Genomic DNA, 24381 nt, shown 5'->3' on the forward strand with positions numbered 1-24381 from the left:
CGAATGAGGGGTGTGTGTTTTCCCAGGTTAGGCCCTATGCAAATATGGGATGTTATCAGCATGTGCCTGATTGGTTACACCCAGGACCAATCAGGGAAGGGGGTGTGTATTCCCTGGTTAAAATGAAAGTTGCTCAGTTGTGTCCAACTCTTTAGGACCCCATGGATTATAGCCTGACAGGCTGTTCTGTTCATGGAATTCTCCAGGCAAGAATACTGGAATGGGAGTTCCCATCTCCAGGTGATCTTCCCAACCCAGGGATCGAACCCCGGTCTCCTGCATTTCAGGTTGGTTCTTTACTGTCTGAGCCACCAGGGAAGCCTAGGAATACTGGCGTAGGTAGCCTATCCCTTCTCCAGGGGATATGCCTGACCCAGGAATCCAACCCGGGTGTCCTGCATTGTAGGCTGATTCTTTACCAGCTGAGCTTTCCCAGGTTCGGCCCTATGCAAATAGGTGATGGTGCCAGCATTTGCCTGATTGGTTTCACCCAAGACTAGAGGTTCTCACTCAGGTCCTTGACTTCCCCTTTTATGGGCCTTCCCCTCTGAACTGCTTCTCCCTCCACCACATGGTTCCATCATCTTGGACGCCGTATTTTTTTCTGACTACCTGATGCCTCCCTTTGCTCCTTCTATGCCCTGATTTCCCCAACAGGTCATTCCTACTGGTCAAAATCATATTTATCTTTCAACATTCTTCTCAAATGCCATCTTAAAAATAAGACTTTATTTTTATTTCATTGACATATAATTGACATATATTCTTTTCAAGTGTACAACATAATGATTTGATATTTGTATGTGTTGCAAAATGATCACCATAACTCTAGTTAACATCTGTCACTATACATAGTTACAGGATTTTTTTCTTGTGATGAGAACTTTTAAGACTTACTCTCAGCAACTTCCTCATATGCAGTGCAGTATTATTAACTGTCTCCATGCTGTATATTATATTGCCAACGACTTTATATATAGTTTTAGGTATACAATAATATTGAGAGGAAAGTACAGAGATTTCTCATATACTCCTCTGTTCTGTACCTCCATAGCCTCCCCCATTATCAATATCACACCCCAGAATGATACAATTTTTTTTTAAGGAAGGATGAACCTACATTGACAAATGATAATCACCCAAAGGCCATAGTTTATGGTGTTGTAAATTTCTATGGGTTTGGACAAAAGTGTAGTGACACGTATCTGTTATTGTGTGTGTGCTCAGTCCCTCAGTCATGTTCAACTCTTTGTGACCCAATGTTCTGTAGCCCACATGGTGTGGTGGTTGCCTTTTCCTCCTCCAGGGAATCTTTCTGACTCAGGGGTCAAACCTGCATCTCCTGTGTCTCCTGAATTGGCAGCTGGATTCTTTACCACTGTACCACCTGGGAAACCTGTGTATCTGTTATTATAATAATCATAAATAGTGTATTCACTGCCATAAAAATCTTCTATGCTTTGTCTGTTCCTCTTTCTCACCCCCAGAAACCACAGATTTTTTTAATGATCTTTAATTTTGCCTTATGCAAAATGTTGTATAGTTTGAATCATACAGTATGCATACCAAGGATTCCCTGGTGGCTCTGCCTGCCAAGCAGGAAATGTGGATTCAATCCCTGGGTCAGGAATATCCCCTAGAGAAGGAAATGGCAACCCACTCCAGTATTCTTGGAAAAGAATGGACAGAGAAGCCCAGAGATGTCGCAGAGTTTTACACAACTGAGGACGCACAAGGACTATACGATATGTAGTCTTTTCAAATTGGCTTCTTTCACTTAGTAATATGTATTTGTTTCTTGATAACTCATTTGTTTTTTAGGGGTGAATATTCCTTTGTCTGGAATTCCTTTTGCCTTCAGTCTTTCCCAGCATTGGGGTCTTTTCCAAATGAGTCGACTCTTCACACCAGGCAAAGGGAGAGCAGGGTGCCAGAGGATAAAATGGTTAAATAGCATCACAGTCTCAATGGACACCAATTTGAGCAAACTCTGGGAGATGGTGAAGGACAGTGGAGCCTGTTGTGCTGCAGTCCATGGAGTTGCAAAGAGTTGGATGTGACTTAGTGACTGAACAACAACAACAACAACAACAACAGCAACAACAACAACTGGATGTACCACAATTTATTTATCCATTCACCTACTGAAGGACATCTCTGATGCTCCTAACTTTGAAAAGTATGAATAAAACTTCTATAAATATCCATGGGCTGGTTCTTTCATAGACATAAGTTTTCAGGTCCTTTAGGTAAGTGCCAAAGAGTGTGATTGCTGAATCATTTGATAAAAGTATGTTTAGTTTTGTAAGAAACCGCCAAACTGTCTTCCAAAGTGTCTGTACCATGTTTCATTCCTACTATCAATGAATACGAATTCCAGGGAAAAACACACCTTTCCCTGTGTTTCAGTGTTCTGCATTTTGGCCATTCCAATAGGTGTATAGTGTATCTTATAGTCATCTTAATTTCCATTTCCATGATGACATATGATGTGGGGAATCTTTTCATTTGCTTATTTGCCATCTGCATATCTTCTTTCATGAAGTGTCTGTTCAGATCTTTTGCCCATTTTAAAATTGGGTTGTCGGTTTTTTTATTGTTGATTTTTAAGAGTTCTTTGTATCTTTTTGGATGATGGTCCTGTATCAAATGTGTCTTTTGCAATATTTTCTCCCAGTCTGTGACCTGTCTTCTCATTCTCTTGGTACCGTCTTTTGCAGAACAGAAGTGTTTTATTTTAATGAAGTTCAGTCTATCAATTATTTCTTTCTTGAATCTCACTTTTGGTGTTTTATTTAAAAAGTTATTGTCATACCCAGTGTCATCTATGTTTTCTTATATTATCTTGAGTTTTATGGTTTTGCATTTTACATTTAGGTCTATGATCTGTTTTGTTTGTTTTCTCTTTTGAAATTTTCTTGTCTTAATTTTTTTCTACAATTGCAATGATAAAAGAATTTTTTAAAGTTGATTCCCAAGTCCAGAAAACATCTTTCTTTTGATAGGTCCCGAAAACATGGATTGTATTTTACTCTGTGTTGAAGGCTGCTAGGCCCTTGCAGTCTGCCACTTTAGGAAAATAGTCCTTTATTCTTTCCAAGCATGGAGGTGTTCAAAGGCCCATTTCTCCTGCAAGACAACAGCTTAGGTACAGAGGAAGGAGCAGTTTGGAAACTATTGAATGTTGAGTACAGTCCACCAGGAGCAGTTCTTCCCAGGTGTGGCTGGAGAATTGTTGTGCTGAAGGAGGTAGAACAGGATGGCAGAGGATTTTTATAATTTTCTTCCTACTACTTTTTAAAATATATTTTTTGTTGAGATATAATTGATACATAATATTATGTAAGTTTAGGTGTAGAATATGTCATTTTGGTTTGTTTATATATTACAATATGATAGCTAACACCTCTATCACATCACATAATTATCATTTTTTGTTGTAGTGAGAATGGTATTGTTCAGTCATGAGAAAGAAGAAGTCTTGCCATTTGTGACAACATTGATGGACCTTGAGGGCATTACCGAGAGGTACGTCAGGCGGAGAAATACAAATATTGTACAATATCGCTTGTATGTGGAATATTAAAAAAATCCAAAGCAGAGTAGAATGGTGATTATCAGGGACTAGGGGTAGGGGAATTGGGGAGATGTTGTTTCAGGGTACAAACTTGCATCAAGTAGGTAAATAAGTTCTGGAGAGCTAATACATAACATAGTGATTATAGACAATGTTATTGTATTATAAACTGTACAGTTACTAAGAGACTAGATCTATGATCCATTTAGAGTTATTTTTTGTGATGGCTACTCAAATACTTCTTCATGGAGACTTTTCAGATTACCCTCTCCCATGAGATGGACATGATTTTACCCTCCAAGCTATCAAACGCCTATTTTTTTCTTCTCTCATGATTGGGGCTGACCATATAATTTATTGTTTGAAGGGGGACACTTTCCAAGGTGAAAGAGTGTGCTACTGATAGTTACATCAGTATGACTGACACTAACTGGAACTGTCCTTATGGACATGTTAATTATGGTACATGCTTATCTTATCCATATTGTTCAGTTCAGTTCAGTCGCTCAGTCATGTCTGACTCTTTGCGACCCTGTGGACCACAGCAAACCAGGCCTCCCTGTTCATCACCAACTCCTGGAGTTTATTCAGACTCATCTGCATGGAGTCGGTGATGCCATCCAACCATCTCACCTTCTGTTGTCCCCTTCTCCTCCTGCCTTCAGTCTTTCCCAGCATCAGGGTCTTTTCAAATGAGTCAGCTCTTCCCATCAGGTGGCCAGAGTATTGGAGTTTCAGCTTCAACATCAGTCCTTCCAATGAACACCCAGGACTGATCTCCTTTAGGATGGACTGGTTGGATCTTCTTGCAGTCCAAGGGACTCTCAAGAGTTTTCTCCAATACCACAGTTCAAAAGCACCAATTCTTCAGTGCTCAGCTTTCTTTATAGTCCAACTCTCACATCCATACATGACTACTGGAAAAACCATAGCCTTGACAAGACGGACCTTTGTTGGCAAAGTAATGTCTCTGCTTTTTAATATGCGCTTTTTAATATGCTGTCTAGGTTGGTCATAAATTTCCTTCCAGGGAGTAAGCATCTTTTAATTTCATGACTGCAGTCACCATCTGCAGTGATTTTGGAGCCTCCAAAAATAAAGTCAGCCACTGTTTCCACTGTTTCCCCATTTATTTGCCATGAAGTGATGGGACCGGATGCCATGATTTTAGTTTTCTGAATGTTGAGCCTTAAGCCAACATTTTCACTCTCCTCTTTCACTTACATCAAGAGGCACTTTAGTTCTTTACTTTCTGCCATAAAGGTGATGTCATCTGCATATCTGAGGTTATTGATATGTCTCCCGGCAATCTTGATTCCAGCTTGTGCTTCATCCAGCCCAGCATTTCTCATGATATACTCTGCATATAAGTTAAAGAAGCAGGGTGATAACATTCAGCCTTGACATACTGTTTTCCCAATTTTGAACCAGTCCATTGTTCCATGTCTTGTTTTAACTGTTGTTTCTTGACCTCCATACAGGTTTCTCAGGAGGTAGGTAAAGTGGTTTGTTATTCTCATCTCTTTAAGAATTTTCAATAGTTTGTTGTGATCCTCACAGTCAAAGGCTTTAGCGTAGTCAATGAAGCAGAAGTAGATGTTTTTCTGGAATTCCTTTGCTTTTTCTATGATCCAATGGATGTTGGCAATTTGATCTCTGGTTCCTCTGCCTTTTCAAAACCAGGCAAGGGTGGGATGGTTTGGGAGAATGGCATTGAAACATGTATATTATCATATGTGAAACGAATTGCCAGTCCAGGTTCGATGCATGATATATCTGGGATTTCTTGGTTCATGTACTAGCTTGAAGCCTAGCGTGAAGGATTTTGAGTATAACCTTGCAAGCATGTGAAATGAGCAAAACTGTATGGTAGTTTGAACATTCTTTCGAATTTCCCTTCCTTCGGATTGGAATCAAAATTGACCTTTTCCAGTCCTGTAGCCACTGCTGAATTTTCCAAATTTGCTGGCATATTAATTGCAGCACTTTAACAGCATCATCTTTTAGGATTTGAAATAGTGCAGCTGGAAATCTGTCACTTCCACTAGCTTGTTCATGGTAATACTTCCTAAGGCCCCCTTGACTTTACACTCCAGGATTTCTGGCTCTCAGTGAGTGACCACACTATCATGGTTATCCGGGTCATTAAGACTTGTTTTGTACAGTTCTTCTGTGTATTCTTGCCACCTCTTCTTAATATCTCCTGCTTCTGTTAGGTCCATACCATTTCTGTCCTTTATTTTGCCCATCTTTGCCTGAAATGTTCCCTTCATATCTCATTTTCTTGAAGTGATCTCTAGTGTTTCCCATTCTATTGTTTTCCTCTATTTCTTTGCATTGTTCACTTAGAAAGGCTTTCTTATCTCTCCTTGGTATTCTTTGGACCTCTGCATTCAGTTAGGTATATCTTACCCTTTCTCCTTTGCCTTTCTCTTCTCTTCTTTTCTTAGCTATTTGTAAGACCTCCTCACACAACCATTGCCTCGTTGCATTTCTTTTTCCTGGGGATGGTTTTGGTCACTGTCTCCTGTACAATGTTATGAACTTCTGTCCATAGTTCTTCAGGCACTCTATCAGATCTAATCCCTTGAATCTATTTGTGACTTCCACTGTATAACAATAAGAGAGTTGATTTAGGTCACACCTGAATGGCTTAGTGGTTTTCCACAGTTTATTCAGTTGATATCTGAATTTTGCAGTAAGGTGCTCATGATCTGAGCCACAGTCAGCTCCTGGTCTTGTTTTTGCTGACTCTATAGAGCTCCTCCATCTTGGGCTGCAACGCAGGGTTCTAATTTCTGTATATCTTCTCCAATACTTGTTATTTCTGTTTTTTGTTTGTTTGTTTTTTGATAGTCATTCTAATGGGTGTGAGGTAATAAATATCTCATTGTAGTTTTGATTTTCATTTCCCTAATGATTAATGATGTTGAGCATGCTTTCATGTGCTTATTGGCCATTTGTATATCTTCTTTGGAGAAATGTATGTTCAAGGCCTTTGTTTATTTCTTAATTGAGTTGTTTTCTGTTGTTGAATTTAGGAGCTCGTTATATATTCTGGATATTAATTCCTTATTAGATATATGATTTGCAAATATTTTCTCCCATTCTGTGGGTTGCTTTTTTATTATGTTAATATTGTCCTTTGAAACACAAAATTTTAAAAATTTCATGATGTCCAGTTTGTCTATTTTTTATTTTGTTGTTTGTGCAAGAAATTATTGCTAAATCCAGTGTGGTGCCCTAAGTTTTCATTTAAGAGCTTTATAATTGTAATTCTTACGTTTTGGTTTTTGATTGATTTTGAGTTGATTTTTGCATATGGTGTTAGATAAGGGTCCAGCTTTATTCCTTTGCAAATGGATACACAGTTTTCCCAGAATAATTTGTTGCAAAGACTGTCCTTTCCCCTCTAAATGGTTTTGGCACTCTTGTCAAAAAATCATTTGACCATACATGTAAGAGATTATTTTGGGGTTCTCTGTTCTATTTCATTGGTTTGTATGTCTGTCTTTATGTCAGAATGATACTTTTTAGATTACTATAATTTTGTAGTAAGTTTTGAAATCAGCAAATGTGAGCGCTTCAAGTTTGTTCTTCTTTTTCATGATTGTTTTGGCTATTTGGAGTCCCTTGAGATTCCATATGAATTTTAGGATGGGTTTTATTATTTCTGCAAAAAATGTCATTGGGAGTTTGATAGAGATTGCATTGACTCTGTAGATCGCTTTGGATAGTATTGGCATGCTAACAATATTAATCTTCCTACCCATGAACATGGGCTGTGTTTCCATTTATTTATGTTTTCTTTTTATTTCTTACATCAATTTTTTCTCAATTTTTATAGTGTTTCACATCAAATTTGACAGCAATTTGTGATTCCCTTTTAACTAGTCTTTCTAAATATTTTAATATAATTTTTCATAGAAGCAAATACCCTTTCTTGCATATACTTTATTTGCATAAAATTTTATTAAACTCATAATCAAAAAACAAGTATGATTGGCATAAGCAGGTTTTGTAAATAAACCTGACTCTTGTTAAGTCTAGACCACTATGGGTAGGAGCAGAAGCACATGAAAAAGCTAGAGATTAGCCTACCAAAAGCAATGGCTCAGTCAACCTCAGACATCAGTCAGTACGTTTTACAGAGCGCATGAAGAAGTTTTGTTAATCTGTTGAGTTGGCTAAATGGAGAGCTTGTTTACAGAATATATACTACAGAAGGTTCTAGTAAATATTTGTTGAGTTTAATTGAATTTAACTGAGTCTTTATGAAGATTTGCCACCCTCCATTTTTATTGATATTTTATCCATTATGTCTATGAAAGGAGAAGTGCAGATAGGATGACCAGTTTTATTATTAAAATTAAAATTTCAACCCTTGCCCCTTTTGGTACTCTTTATCCTTCATCTGTACTTACTTTTTTCTCCAACATACTTACCACCATCTGATATATTAAATACACTATTTATTTAGTTGTTTATTGTCTGTTATTATACAGTAGGATCAAAGGTCAATAAGTGCAGTAATTTGGGGCTCCTTTATTCACTGATGAATTCCTGAAGCCTAGGAGCATTGACTGGTATATAGTAGGTGCTCAATAAATATGTATTGAATGAATAAATGCAAGTTAGAATGGTATCATAGAGTGTCAAAACTGCAAGGAGACTTTGGGGTAATCTAGTTCAATCCTTTTATTTTATATCCTTTTATTTCATAGCATAGAAATTTAGTATGGGGCACATAGATAGATATGGATTCAAATCTGTCACTTGCTATGATTTGTGGCATATTACTTGACCTTTTTGTGCCTCAGTTTCCTCATATTTAAAACCGAATCAGTAATAGTCACCTAATATAGAGCAAATTGTGAGGATTCAATGATATTATACATGCAAAACATTTAGTATAGTGTGTAAGACATGATAGTTTTGCATCAGTCAAAGTTTAGAAATAGAGATAACTTCAAGGATTGACAATAAAAGGAAATTAATGTGAGGAATTGGTAATAAAGGGGATGGAGCAGCTGAGAAGCCAAACAGGGGGTGGTGAGGTAATCCATAGATTAACAACTGAAACCTGAGGCTTGAAGGAACAGTGGGAAAAGATGGTGTTACCAGAGCCCTGAGGCTTGGTCATCTGAAGCTTGAAACTTAATGAGCCTGCCAGGAGCTGAATCTATAGGGAAGATTCAACTGCTATAGGAGATGCCACCTTAGGTAGAGAGAGAGGGAGAGAAACCCTGGTTTCTCCTTGCCTACTGCGTAACGGTGTCCCTCCAACATTTCCCATTGGCTAAACCTAGCTGGAAACCAGATCACGTGGGAACCTGGGAAAGGCAGCCTTTTGAGGTTACTCCCGGCCCTTTGATTCAGAGCAGAACCTGGGAAGAATGAGGAGTGGCATGATGTTTAATCAACAAGAAATATTATTGCTATTATTGCCTTCACTAACACAAGGCAGAGCTAACCAGCTAGAGGCAGTTTGTTACATAAGGGAAAATGTGCTAAATAATGAATCAGAGCCACATTTTGTCATGTTCAACACCATTTACATTAGTCGATGTTACCAACTCACAAAGGATTGGCTGGATATTTGAACTCTTTGAGGTTCAATATGTTATGTTTCTGAGTTGGGCTACTAGGTGTTAGCTAAGGACATAAGCTTTTCCCTACCCCTAAACTTCGGCCATTTCCTGATTTCACAACTGAATGTTATTTACAGTTCCGTAAGGTGCAGCCAAAATTAATGTTAACTGAAATATTTAATTTTTTTGATGCTCAGTTTAAATAGCTGAATTATGGACTAAATTTAAATTAAAAAACTCAGCATGAATCAGATGGCTTATGTCTCTGTGTGATGGCTTTTATATTAAATGGTTTACACGAATGCTGTTGTTCATCTTGGAAACAGGTTGTCATGCATATTAATGAGACCCAGGTGTTAACTTCATGCTGTTTTCTTTCCAAAGGAGAAAATCTTTACATTAAGTTAAAGTGTTTTTACAAGTATTTGTTGTAATAATTATAAGACAACATTTTGCACCTTGCAGTGTTTACCAGGTTTATTTCCTAATTCCAACTCATTTCTTAGTTCCTCTCCTTTCCCACTGCACTTTTGCTTTTTGTATGCTGAGAGTTTCTAGCCTGAAAGTTCCCCAGGAGCTCAAGAGGGACAACCCTTTCTCCAACAACTCTTCAAATGGCAAGACTTCATGTTCATCTGTGTTCTACCCAAGGTCATTTTATGCGCACCCCTTGTGATTTCCTCCTTCCCTACCGGGAAGGGAGATTGGCCAATTGATTACAGGTTAAAGACCCCATATCTTTTATAATTTTCTAATATTTCCTTAGGGTACTTTCTTTTAACTTCTTGGATCATTTCCATAACTTTTCTGTATCTCTCCAGTTTTTCTTTCAGTGCAGACACTCGGGCTGGTTGGGCTTCTCTAAGAGGAACTGACTGATGATACACATAGCTGGACAATAACTTCGTGGATCTTGCTTATCTTAGAGAAAATTCTCAGGGTAGCAATACTCCACCTAACTTTCTGCGATTGATGTTGTGGGATTGTGTCCAAAGGGACCACCCCCTGAATGAGTGGTAGGTACACACTCCTTTTGATTTTACAAACAGGTTTTGAGCACCTACTATATACTGAGCATGGTATTATGTTCTGTGAATACAATGATATGTAAGACATCATCCTAAGTCTTGGAGAATTTGTATTCTTACAGCAGAGACTTGTACATAAAGTTTTAAAAAGTGTGGTGGTACAGTTTTTGAGATATACCCTGGGTAATTCTGAATCGCAGTAGAGGCACCCAAACCAGCCTTGGGGTAGAGATCCTCAAGGATATGATACCTAGAATTAAGTCTGGGATGAGGGATAGGAGTTATTTGAGTGAGGAGGTCAGCTAAGGGCATTCCTGGAAGTGAGAACATATGTGAGCCCAGGCAGGGAGGTGTGAAGAAACATGTCCTAATCAGGATTTCAGGGTTACTATGGATATATGGGTGAGGCAAGATGTGATGGGAGATAAAGTTTGAGGAAGACTTGGGGCCAGGTTGTGAATGCCTACTTGCCTACTGCTGTGTGGACTGCAGTCTTTCACCTTGAATTTGTTCTTGGGGTGAAGATGAGGTAGGATGGAGTGATGAGGGATAGAAGGCTTTATAAAAGAGTAATTTATTTTCTTTGAGGTTTGGAAGGATGAGATGGGCTGAACAACACTTTATCTTGAAATGGCTCTTGTTTTCTTTATATTTTCCAAAGCTGACATGTACACCCTGAGGCTTCTGTCTGTTTGTATGGGCGTGTGAAGTATTTTTTTTTTATTATGAAAATTAAAAAAAGCAAGAGTCAAAATCCAGAGAACTCAATTTTAAAGTAACTTCTATTGTGTGTTTTTCTCTGATTCAAAGTAACACATGTTCACTTTTAAATGTAGGATGAACAGAAAAACGCAAAGAGCATTTAAATTACCAATAATCCTGATATTCAGAAAATGTATTATTAATATTTTGAAGCCTTTTCTTTCAATCTTTTCAACACACACACACACACACACACACACACATACACTCACACCCACACATATATATGCATTTTACAAAGTTGAGATCATATTCAATACATTGTTTTGTAAGCTGTTTTTTTTTTTTTTTTTACTTTACCTTCTATGGTGAACATTTTCCAGGTTATAAACTATTCTTCTACAAAGAATTTTAATAGCTGTATAAGTATTTCATTCAACCTACATACGTAATGCTATTTACTCTCCTCCATTGTTAGACATTCATTTTTCACTATTATACTATTTCACTATTATATTATGATACTCATGCCTCTACATAATTATTTATGTACCTTACTGATTATTTTCTGTTGGATGAATTCTTAGAGGTGGTAGTGTAACTGCATATTTTTAAAAACTTAAATGGAACTTGCTAAATTATTCTCTAGAAATGTTATTCCATTTTTATTTCCACTTCTTATAAATGTTTATAAAATGCTACTTGTTTCCCCATATTTCTGTAAATTTTACAGGGGAAACTGGTTTCTAATTTTCTCTAATTTATTTGATCACTAGTGAACTTTACCATCTTTTCTCATGTCTATAAGTCATACATATCCTTTTAATGAATTTCCTATGTGTGTTCTTTCTGAATTTTTTATTGCTGTTCTGTTCCTCATTATCAGTATTTAAAAGTGTTTATATACTAACAATATATTTCCGTTTACCTGTCTCTTACATTACATTTTCCCTAGTTATTTTCCTCTTTTTATTCATGGTGTATATATATATATATATATATATATATATAAAATATAGTCAAATCTGTAACATTTCATTATGGTTTCTTTTTACTTTTATTCCCAGAATAAAAATATTTCCCCATTCTTTGTTCAAATATTCACCCATAATGCTTTTATTTTTATTGAAAAATATTTAACTGTCTACTCTCCTTGGAATTTAGTTGATATACTTTGTGAGAAAGGGGTCTAATTTTTTTTTCCAAACAAAATGCCAATTAGTCTATCATTATTTATTGAGTAATTGATCTGTTCATCTCCCATACTGACATAGCATCTTTATTGTGTATTGAAACTTATTTAAATCCATCTCTCTCTTTTTAAATTTTGGCCGTACAGGTCTTTTTTGTGGTGTGTGGGCTTTCTCTAGTTGTGGACTTCTCTTGTTGTAGTGTGAGGGCTTCTCTCATTGTGGAACATGGGCTCCAGAACGAGCCAGCTCCTTGGGCTGAGTTGCCCTGCAGCATGTGGGATTTTAGTTCCCCATCCACGGGTCGAATCTGCATCCCCTGCATTGGAAGTCAGATTCTTAACCACTGGACCACCAGGGAAGTCCCTCATATCTCTTTCCAGACTTGTTATACTCTTGCTCTGAACTCTCTATTCTGGCACCAGTGCCCTTTACAAATTATTTTAGTTTTTGATATGTTTAATAAAGACTGTACAAAAATCTTATTTTAAAAATTTAGCTATTCTTCCCTGTTTCTTACCTCATATTATCTTTACCAAAGAAAAATCTGATTGTGATTTTAATTGCAGTTGTTACATTTTATAGATCACAGAGAGAGGAATTGATATCTTTATAATATTTGGACTTACCACCCAGTTATGTCATGTGGTTCTCCATTTCTTTGAATTTTTCAACAATGTATGTCTTTAGAATTCAATTTTGAAAATTCCATGTAAGCAAAGATAGACAGCTTGCATGTAGAACTTGCATCTTCATGTTGAATATTAGTTGGTTCATCATCTGACCTGATGGGACAATTTGACAACTACAAGCACAAGTTAAGAAAGAAGCATGAAAATTTGATAAGGCCCTTTCAACATTTAGCCCCCAGGGTTCTTCAGCTGTTCAGTTGCACATATTCTCCTAGGTCACTCTGGACTTTTATCCTGACAAAGACACCCTGCTTGAGTTTTATCACTGTTGCAGAAGAACCTGGAGTTTCCCTTGTGAATAGTAGTATGTCAGCACTTCACTAATTAGAAGAGACCTTCCCTTGCGGCTCAGCTGGTAAAGAATCCACCTGCAATGTGGGAGGCCTGGGTTCGATCCCTGGGTTGGGAAGATCCCCTGGAGAAGGGAAAGGCTACCCACTCCAGTATTCTGGGCTGGAGAACTCCATGGACTTGATAGTCCATGGGGTCACAAAGAGTTGGACGTGATTGACTTTCACTTCCCTTACAACTGAAAAGAGCCAGGGAAGGGCTCAGCTTTCAAGCAGAGGTCTGATTTTAAAGCACAAAATGTAGCCAGGAAACTCTTGGGTGGTAAGATTCTCTAACTTGGTTGTTAGCATCCCTAGACACTCCCACTCAGTATCACACACACACACACACACACACACAATTTGCTTTTTGAGTTGTTGAAGTAAGAATATTTTTCAGAAAAAAAATGTAACTTGCATTACTATATCACTTCATCTTGTTTGAAGATTAGAGACCTTAAATAGTTTCTATATTCAATTAGGAAAATATGAAGATTATTGAGCTGATAGCCTTTGGAGATAAGTTGAAAGTGAGAAAACCCACATTCTGAAGTAAACAATCAGCAGTAGTGAAGGAATTATTAATGGTTACTTCAAAGAATAGAGCAGATGGATTTGGATATATTTGCAGGGACATAATTAAGCTCCTGTCAGATTCTGTGTAGAAATAGCCTGATGAGACAGGGTTAATCTCTAAGGTAGGGTTTATAATAAGTTTCATCCTATGAAAATTAAGTATCTGTATTCTTGTTTGATCTCCATAATGCCATTGTATAGGTGTCCATAAGGAGTAGGAAATGGCAACCCACTCCAGTATTCTCGCCTGGAAAATTTCATGGACAGAGGAGCCTGGCAGGCTACAGTCCACGGGGTTGCAAAAAATTGGATACGACTGAGGTACTGACCATAAGGATAGGACTGACTATGAAGGACAGGGACAGAGAGATAGGACTTCTGCAATGGTGAAGTAAGGACCTCCACAAATTTGGATGAACCTTGGAAACTCTCTGCTGAGTCATAGACCACATGCTGTATGATTCCATTTCTATGAAATACCCAAGATATGAAAATCTACAGAGACAGAGAGTAGACTATTACTTACTTTGTGCATGCTTAGTCTATCAGTTGTGCCCGATTCTTTGTGACCACACGGACTGTAGCCCACCAGGCTCCTCTGTCCATGGGGATTCTCTAGGCAAGGATACTAGAGTGGTTGCCATTTCCTTCTCCAGGGGATCTTCCCAACCCAAGGATCAAACCTATGTCTCCTGCATTTACAGGCAGATTCTTTACTGCTGAGCCACCAGAGAAGCCCTTAATTACTTCAGATTTGCTCTAATAATTAAATGGTTGCCTATGTTTAGGGCAGGACATGGGGGCAAGTGAGGAGTGATTCCCTATGTGTAGGATTTCCTTTTTGGGGTGATGAAAATTTTCTAAACTTACTGTGGCGATAGTTTCACAGCTTGTACAATTCAGCTGTTTTTACTATATGTGCATGTTGGGAGAATGGCATGTGAATTAAATAGCAATAAAGCATTTTTTTTTTCAAAAGAGGATACAGAATAAGAGTTTAGCAGAGCAAGGGTCAATGAGCTGATACCATAGGTCTTGAGCAAGTATCTTAACTATTCTGGACCTTATTTTCTTCATCTATAAAAAATGACAGTAGTAACATCAAAATCAGAGTTCTGATAATTACATGAGGTATCTTTAAAGCACTTAACTCGGTAATTGACACATAGTAACTTTACAGGCCATCAAGAAAGAGGCCAGATTCCAAGTGACCAGTTGGTGAAGAGAAATGAAAAGTTATTACAGTATATTTAAGTGGGCAATCAGGATCAGAGACCCAGGAAGTGAGAGTCAGCAGAAACAACACACATGTAGAGCTGGTACCCAATAACCCCTGGAATAAATGTCTTTTGTTTCATCTTGTTTTCATACTGCTTTCTGGATTGGATAACCTGAAGGGGAGACAATCAGGTGGTGATTTCAACTAGATGGAGACAAGGGTCTATAGGTGAGTTTGCCTTTATATGACATGTGGGGCAAAGATACTATGGTTATCTTACACTAACGTTCTGGTCTTTCTAGCTAATTTTCCCATCAGATGGGAAAATGTAGCATCTGTCATGTGTCTTCCTTTCCCCTTATCACTGAAATAAGGTCAGAATTTTCATAAAATGGAGTGAAAAAGTCGTGATTACTGAGCTGAGAGTTGACTTAGAACCATGTTTTCACACGTGCACCGGTGGGGAAATCAGTCTTCATCTTTTAGTCATCCTTTGCCTCTCCTAGGGATTCCTAGGGATGAAAAGTATTGGGCCATCTTACCCATTCTTGCAGCCATCTGATCTACCCACCTGGCTTTCTAGCTTACTTGGTCAGATTCTGATAGGTGGTCTGGGGGAATTGGATCACTACTGAATGATTGTCCTTGAGCACTTCTCTGAAGCCAATGTAACGCTTTCTTTTTTGCCAATTAGCTTAATGAGGTTCTTTAGGATAGCTCCACTGAGGTTTAGTAAAAAGTGAGAAGGAATATTGAAGCCAATTAAACTTTAGTCTTGGAAGAAGAAGCATAACTGGTGGATTGAGTGTTACCACCAGAGACAGTGGTAGCTTGGAACCTTGGCCATGAAGGATCATAATTCAGCTGATGGGGAAACAGGAGGCAGGTGGAGTCTTTGAGCTTTGCAACTGGAGGAAAGAAGCCTGTTGGCCAGATGTGTTTTATAAATCACTTTCACCTCGCTCACAGTCCTTATGGGAAGGTTGACCTCTAGGCTATAAAAGTTATGCAGTGTACAATCTATGCTGCCCTTTTTCATCTTTGTTGGGATAAAATGAGTGAGGAATTTTGGAATTTTTGAGAAGTTATACATGTTAATCATTTTCACAGTATTGTAGAAACCTGTTAGTCTTCTTGACTGATTAAGAAGTACTGTTCCTTAGATGTGGTATGACAGTTTTGCAATATTATATGGCCGTTTTGATGATGAAATCTTGGCTGCTTAGAATGTTTTGAAGGCATTCCTCCAGTGAACTGCATCAAAGCAGAAAGTTCTTCAGAGTTCCGTGAAGGGAAATCAATCCTTGGGAAGATCGAAGAGGTGCTCTGCCTGACACTAAAGCAGATTTGGTAAGACATGGCAGTAGGGAAAAGAGAAAGAGATTCTAGAAGTTGATGTCAAATTTCAGCCTAGGGATTGAATTTGCTCTCAGTGGAAGGAGATGAGTATGACATTTGTAAATGCTGCTGGGAATATTTCAGTTGAGGTGACACACTTTGGTAATGGATTCCTTTAAGCAGTTGAATGCCTTGGAGGAATTGAATAGTCATTCTCCTTCTCTCACTTCCGGGAGACCAGGTGGCTAAATGGAAGAAGAAACAGTGCAAGTGTCCCTCAGTCCCTTATCTAGCTTCTCTGGTGACTTCCTATTGCCACTGGGTCTTAACTACCCAGCGATTTGTTCATACCACTTGTTGTGTGTTGAGTGGGACACTAGTCTCCTTTATTAAAGCTGTTTAGAGAAATGTGAAATTCGAGCCCAAAGAGTTACAGCTGAATACCTTGCTTATAGTAAATGCTGCTTGTGGTGTCTCAGAGGGAGAAAGCTAAATAATGACAAAACTCACTTAGCTCTCAAACAACCCAAGACATATCATTATTATGTCCATTAGACAGATGAAGAAACTGTGGCTTAGGGAAATTTGGTAACTTGTCCCAATTCACACACTGTATAAGTGATGAGTCAAGGTAGGAAGCCAGGTCAGTCAGATTCTGAAGCCTGCATCTTTAATCACAAAGCCATGCTGCTTGTTTCCATGGGGAGGTGACTTTTCCTGAAACAAGCAGGGCTTACCAGTTTACTTACATGAAATACAGCTTGCCTATATAAAGAGCCCATTTTCAATTACCTGTAATCATAACAAAATGGGTTTTCTGAGTTGCATTTTCTGGTTAACTGAGAACATTCACGGATATCTGTTACACTCCTTGTTCACATGGTGGTAGTTGTAGGATCACCAACAGCAAAAAAAAGGGCAAGCCTCAATACACCAGCACTTTTCAAGCCTCACAACTGATATTGCTACATTGCCTAAAAGAAGTTATGTGGCTGAGCCCAGACTCAAAGGCAGGGAGAAATTGTCTACCTTTTGATGATAGGATTGGGAAAATTACAGAGGAGTGTGCATCTCAGATCTGTGGACAAATTCAGAGCCAGTACTAAGACAGTCTACCATGCTTAATAACATTTCATGCTTCATTTGTTAAAGCTTCTTCCTTAGCCATATAGACTTGATTCTTCTTCCTTGGATGTGTCAGGCTGTTTCATGTTTCTGTGCCCTTGCTTGTGCTGTACTCTCTACTTGTAATATATCCTACTACTCAAGTCTCCTCACTGTACCTCCATCTAGTTGGTTAATACCTATTTGTTCCTTAAAGGTCACCTCCTGCTTCCTCAGTCTCCACTGTACCCTGTGCATACAGCCATCAATGCACTCTATTGTATTCATCTGTTTACATATTTATCTCCTCTTGCCAGGCTTTAATCTCCTTGAGGGCAAGGACTGCATTTGATTTTGTGTATTCTGCACTTGGCAGTGTACTTGCTACATAGCAGGAGCCTAATATATGTATTCTTCAGTCAGTTCAGTCACTCAGTTGTGTCTGTCTCTTTGCAACCCCATGGACTGCAGCACGCCAGGCTTCCCTGTCCATCACCAACTCCCAGAGCTTACTCAAACTCATGTCCATCGAGTCAGTGATGTCATCCAACCATCTCATCCTCTGTCGTCCCCTTCTCCTCCTGCCTTCAATCTTTCCCAGCATCAGGGTCTTTTCCTATGAGTCTGTTCTTCGCATCAGGTGGCCAAAGTATTGGAGCTTCAGCTTTAGCATCAGTCCTTCCAATGAATATTCAGGACTGATATCCTTTAGGATTGACTGGTTTCATCTCCTTGCAGTCCAAGGGACTCTCAAGAGTCTTCTCCAACACCACTGTTCAAAACTATCAATTCTTTGGCGCTCAGGTTTCTTTATAGTCCAGCTCTCACATCCACATATGACTACTGGAAAAACTATAGCTTTGACTAGACGGACCTCTGTTGGCAAAGTCCTAATGAAAGAATATTTGGGCTTCTCTGATGACTCAATTGTAAAGAATCCACCTGGCAATGCAGGAGATGGAGTTTGATCCATGGATTGGGAAGATACCCTGGAGGAGGAAATGGCAACCCACTCCAGTATTCTTGCCTGGAAAATTCCATGGACAGATGAGCCTGGCAGGCTATACTCTGAAGAGTCACAAAGAGTTGGACATGACTGAGCAACTGAGCACACACAATGAAAGAATAAGCAATGTGCTTCCCAATATTTTGGTAGCTATGGTGCTTTTTTTTGACCCTGCAAACTGATATTTTAGTTGAAGTTGTTACCACGTGTCCAGTTGCCCCAAGGATGCTATAATTCTCCCAAAATTTAGAGTAGATTTTCTCTTGAGACTTGTAAGATCATCTTGAGATATGGAAGATACTGTGGGATGTTATCAAGTTCAGGATTCGGAAGCACATTTTTAGATGGGCACTAGCCAAAGCTATTGGAGAAGGCAATGGCACCCCACTCCAGTACTCTTGCCTGGAGAATCCCAGGGACGTCGGAGCCTGGTGGGCTGCCGTCTATGGGGTTGCACAGAGTTGGACACGACTGAAGCGACTTAGCAGCAGCAGCAGCAGCAGCCAAAGCTATTGTGATGCCTTGCTAAGAACAATGGTTCACATATCACATTTGATGTGAAAATACAAAGTCGTAAAGGTAGAAATGGCTAAGCCAGGTAGCATGGAGGGGTAAAAGTGTTGGTTGCCTAGCAATCAAACGTGTACCATATATGAAATTTGTGTTTCTGGATGACAGAAGTTTGAGAGGTAGCTAACATGCAGAGGAAATATGGTGACAGCCATTTGTCCCCAGAGATTAAAAAAATGAAATGTGGCTCATGATGTACAAGAGGTGCTGTGAATGATTGGAAGTCTGTGAACTTGTATGTCTTCATGTTTGTTAGCAGGTATTTTTCTCCTTCAGAGCTCCAGTTTTTTTTTTTTTTTAATAAATAATCTTTATTCTTCACCCCTTTTCAAAAAAACAAAAAAAATCACCCCAGCATTTGATAGCCTTTGCTGAGAAAGAAGTAAACATATTCCAACGTGTTAGATTCCTACTTTGCCTAGGCTAGCAGAGGCTTTCACTTTGGAGGCTGCCATAATGGATCCACGGAACTTTGGCTGCCCAGGGATTTCAAAGCTTTAATAATTCCAGTTCATGGTTTCCACCAATGCCATGATCTTCAACAAAAGAAACAGTGCTCCCCCCACCCCCAGGAGACTTTCTGGCCTTGCCCTCCATTTCTGCAAGCTTCATCATCTTTTGTCCTCTTTACCTCCTACAAAAGTGTTCACATTATCTAACTCTCCTTCAGGTTAGATGGAGGCACTGCCTTTTCCCTCCAGTGTTAGAGGTATATTCAGACAAATGTTCAGAGCTTTAAAAAAAAAAAAACAACACAGATAACTGGAAGAAAGGTAGAACTTGGGAAAAAATTTAAAACCAAATGCTATATATGCATATGACCTTCAAAACTCCTAGAAATCCTTGTTGCAACTTAAAATTGACAAAGCCTCAGACTCTAAAAGGAGTATTTTCTGGGGCTTTGAGGATTTGAGGACTTGATTTCAATGGGTCACTTTAGCCTATATTGGCTCTTTCGTTTACTACTTGAATTTTTTTTCAAAGCACAAGGCCTTTGCAAAGCCATAAATACACGAAGATTGGCTCCATCTTTCTCCTTGTCCTCCAGCCTACTTTACAAGGTAATCACCACCAAACCAACACCTACCATTGCCTTCAAGATTTGGAAAATGTTTCTTAAAATCTTATGAGCAGGAGCTGCCCCATGAAGACATGAATAGGACTCAAAATATACACTGAGCAAAAAACAAATATATTTTTATAAACTCAAAATTGTTTATTAGCACAAGCTTGGGAGATGAATAGGATGCTGAAGGGGAAGGCAGGTGGATAGAGGGGTCGTAGAGTGATGGGGTAAATGACTTTCTCTGAAAGGTAGGTGGATGAAGATAATTAGGAAGAGACTGGATTTAACAGGAAAGCATGAGTTCCTGAGTGAAAGGGAGAGAATTTTTATAAGATCTTACAATACACTGTTATTAGTTTCTTAAGTATCATTCTACAGTTTTATTTTGCATATACAAGATATAAATTATATACAACAAATATAAATATATGATTATCTCTACTTTTTTTTACACAGATAGTAGTATAGTATGCACATTATTCTGCACTTAATTTTTTCACTAAACAGGATATCTTGGACATATTTCCATGTAAATATAGAGAGGACTTCACCATTCGTTTTTAACAGCTGTATCATATTCTATTAGTATGTCCTACTTCTTTTCCTGACTAAATCCCTACTGATGGAATTGCAATTTTCTAATCCTTTGCCATGTTGTGTTTGTAAATATATCTGTAGGATAAATTATTAAAAATGGAATATTTGATCAAAGGGTAAATGCATTTGTAATAAATTTGTTATATATGTTGTCAAATTGCCCTCCACAGAAGTGTAGCAATTATACTCCTACCAGCAATATATGAAACTACCTTTCCCTATAGCGAGTTATCAGATTTTTATTTTTGCCAATCTGATAGATTAAAAAGTATATTTGAGTTGTTTTGTTTTGCAATCATTTTATTGCTCATGATGTTGCACATATTTTCATGTTTAAGAGTCATTTGAATGGTTTTTTTTTTTGTGAACTGTTGCATTCTTTGACCATTATTTTTTCTGTTGGCTTGTTGGCCTTTTAGCCTGGTGTACTCATCTTCAGAATTTGAATCTATTAAGAAGTCTTCCTCTGATGATGTACAAAATGAGGTCAGATCCCCATTCCATTCAGTGTAAGCCACTGGACTTCACACTGTCAGAAGTAGAGCTGGGTTGAGGTGAGAAGAGCATGGGGAGAGCTTGCTCCCTATGAACACAATCCCCCAAAGTGGGGCCTTTTCAATACATATTGTAAAGGTTTTTGTTCATGTATGAAAATACATCAGAGAAAGCAGTGTGAAAATGAGACATAGAGAATGTAGCCAAGGATAGCATGTCCCAGGACAACATAGCTGCACTCTGGCTCAATCCCAACCCCTAATTGGAAACTTGCTATACCTCTCCTTACTGACTGCTGATGACTAGTTTGTGTGGGTGGGTTTCTATGAGTACTGGCAGCTTCAGGTCAACACTGGCAGAGCTCACTATGTGAACACTTAGTTTTTTTCTTTTTTTAATTTGGTTGTACCATGTGACGTGTGGGACCTTAGTTCTCTAACCAGGAATGGAACCTGTTCCCCCTGCAGTGGAAGCACAGAATCCCAAGCACTGGACTGCCAGGGGAGTCCATTTTTTTTCAATTTTAATATATTTTATTTAACTCAATATCTCTAAAATATTACCATTGTAACATGAAATTAATATAAAATTAGTGATATGTTTTATATTCTTGTTTTTCTTATTACGTGTTGAAAAATCCATTGTGTATTTTACACTTGGAGCATATTTTGCTTTAGACTAGTCACATTTGAATGGCTAAATAGCCACATGACCTAGTGGCTACCATATTGGACAACACAGTTATAGAGGGTGGAGAGCTTTTGAGGCATTTAAGAAAAATAACTGTAGTTTTAAGACATTTTACTTTGAAATAACTTCAGTTTTTCGTAGAGTTCTCATACGCCTTTTATTCAGTTTTTCCTGTTGTCAGTCTTATTATGTTTCATATGTTATAGCTCTGTCATTTTTTATACTTTTTGAGAGATTTCCTCCATTTTACCCTTAAAATCCTCTCATGTATATTTTATTTCATATTTTTAATTTCTACGAGCTCATTCTTATTCTCTGGTTATTTCTTTTTATAGCATACTGTTCTTGCTTCATGGATGTAATATCTTTTATCTCTCTGGGGGTATTAATCATAGTCCTTGTGTACTACTCCCAGTATTGTGTCTATTGCCTTTTTTTAAACTCTTTTCTGTTAGTGGTTTTCTTACAATGTTTGGTGATTCCTGGCTGTCCTTTTATCTTTAAGCATGAAACATTATTAAATATGAAAGGACATGAATGTAAATGTATCTACAGGCAGGACTTAGCAACTAGCAAAAATCACAGTGGATAATTACGTGAGGACACAACTTTTTAATTGGGGATCCCTTATTAATATCTGTAGACATTTTCTCATGGGCTGTTCAGTACCCCTTTTGAGGTACTCTTCAACTTCCTGCCTGAGCAATACGATCATGTCCATTGTGGGAGATGCATGAAGGAAAAGAGCTGAGGGTTTTGCTATTTAGCATATGGACATTCATTGAATGCCTTTCACATCAATAAGATCCTTCATTTGCATCTTTGGCTGTTCCTGGTGTCCCTAAATTCAGATCCTGTCTGGTTTAATCTTACTAGATATTGATCTGGGTGGAGTAGAAATTGATCTGGATGTTATCAGTCCCATTCTATACCCCTTGTTTCAGTAGTATCTTATATCTCTAATTCTTGAGACTTTCCAGAATTTTAAGGCCCAGAAGCAAGAAGCAAGTGTTGCTTCTTGATGACTACTCTTACTGCAGGTTTATATTCCAACTTTACCTGACCTGCTAAGTCAGCTACTACTTAGCCATTGGATTTCCATTTTTCTAAGATAGTTACTTCTCGTTTGCTGTTTTCTCCCCCCATTCTCTCTGTACGTATGGGTTTCTATCTTTTCATTTATTGTCATTTTAGTGGGGATTCAGGAGAAAATGGAGATAAATATGTTTAGTTATCCATGTTTAGTCAGAAGTTTGAACATTTGATTTTAAGAATTAACCCCTGTATAAAAATGGTTGCTTCCGTTTGCCTGGTGTGTTTTCTCTCAGAGGCTTAAGAATGTCTCTTGTAGGAGCTTTGGCAAATTTTGCTGCCCTGGATGCTTAAAACTTCAGAACTGTTCTGGATAACATTAACCCAACTACCTCAAAGTGAATAACTGAATAAATTTACTCTCATGTAAGCCTATGATTTTTCTCGAAAGGTACAAAAGAACAGAAATATAGCATGGTAGAGGTGGAAGAGGACTTACATATCATTGATCCCAGGGTTTCCTAAGTTATGATCTACGGGGCATTTATTCCTCAAGGTTCTCTGAGAGAACAGGTTTCTGTGGTCAAATAGATTTAGGAAACTCTATAATAAAGCCCTACTTTCAGACTTCACAGAATGTATGTTTCTAGTCTTTGAGAAATCTGCAGAAACCTCCACTTCCAGCATAAGGCAGACTGCTGAATTGGCATAAAAAGAGAGATTCTACAGAGGCCAAAAAGTAGTTGAAAAACAGGAGGAACCCGGAGAGGTAAAGTAGTCTGTAAACTAGCTTTTCCCCTCAGGGCTTCTCTTGATGTCTAGAGACCCTGAGGGATCCCTTTAATAGTTGCATTAGAAGTGGGGGGTGGGAGATGAAACTCTGAGACCAGACAGATGGTTGTTACAGGAAATCCCTGCATAAAGCAAGGAATTTAAAGACCACACCCTCAATGTGATGGTGAATGGTAACTAACTAATCCTATGACTATTAAAGAAATAATATCAGTACCTTAAAATTGCCCCATAATGAAAACATCAAGCTTAGATTATCTAGTGTGTAGCCAAACACTTAATGAAGAGGTAAATTCAGTTTTATACAAATTATTCTAGAGAAAGTAAGACAAGGACAATACCTCATTTTTCTTCCCCACGGAGCCAGTAAAAACCTCAGTAACAAAATTTGATAAGGATGATTAAAGAAAGTACAATTACAGGACAAATTCACTCATGAACACAGATGTAAACTTTTTAAAATATCACAAACTTATATCCAACAAAGTAGAAGAAAAATAATATTTCAGAGCTAAGCAAGAGTTGTCCTAGAAATATGAGGTCAATTTAACATTAGAAAATCAATTAATATAATTTACTGCATTAACAGAAAATAATATATGCTGCTGCTGCTGCTAAGTCGCGTCAGTCATGTCCAACTTTGTTCGACCCCATAGACAGCAGCCCACCAGGCTCTGTCATCCCTGGGATTCTCTAGGCAAGAACACTGGAGTGGGTTGCCATTTCCTTCTTCAATGCATGAAAGTGAAAAGTGAAAGTGAAGTCACTCAGTCGTGTCTGACTCTTA

General features: G+C 38.2%; 1 protein-coding gene across 1 annotated transcript in view; it reads left to right on the top strand.

Annotated features, from left to right (window-relative positions):
- The window catches only part of IL1RAPL2 (interleukin 1 receptor accessory protein like 2), a 1535365-nt gene that overhangs the window by 101936 nt on the left and 1409048 nt on the right, over positions 1 to 24381 (top strand). The window contains exon 3 of the mRNA XM_081566378.1: positions 3444 to 3528. The gene's annotated coding sequence lies outside the window, so the exon portion shown is untranslated. The remainder of the gene's footprint in view (positions 1 to 3443; positions 3529 to 24381) is intronic.

This window comes from Giraffa tippelskirchi, chromosome X (genome assembly GCF_054371585.1).
Source record: "Giraffa tippelskirchi isolate mGirTip1 chromosome X, T2T-mGirTip1v1.2.pri, whole genome shotgun sequence".
NCBI lineage: Eukaryota > Metazoa > Chordata > Mammalia > Artiodactyla > Giraffidae > Giraffa > Giraffa tippelskirchi.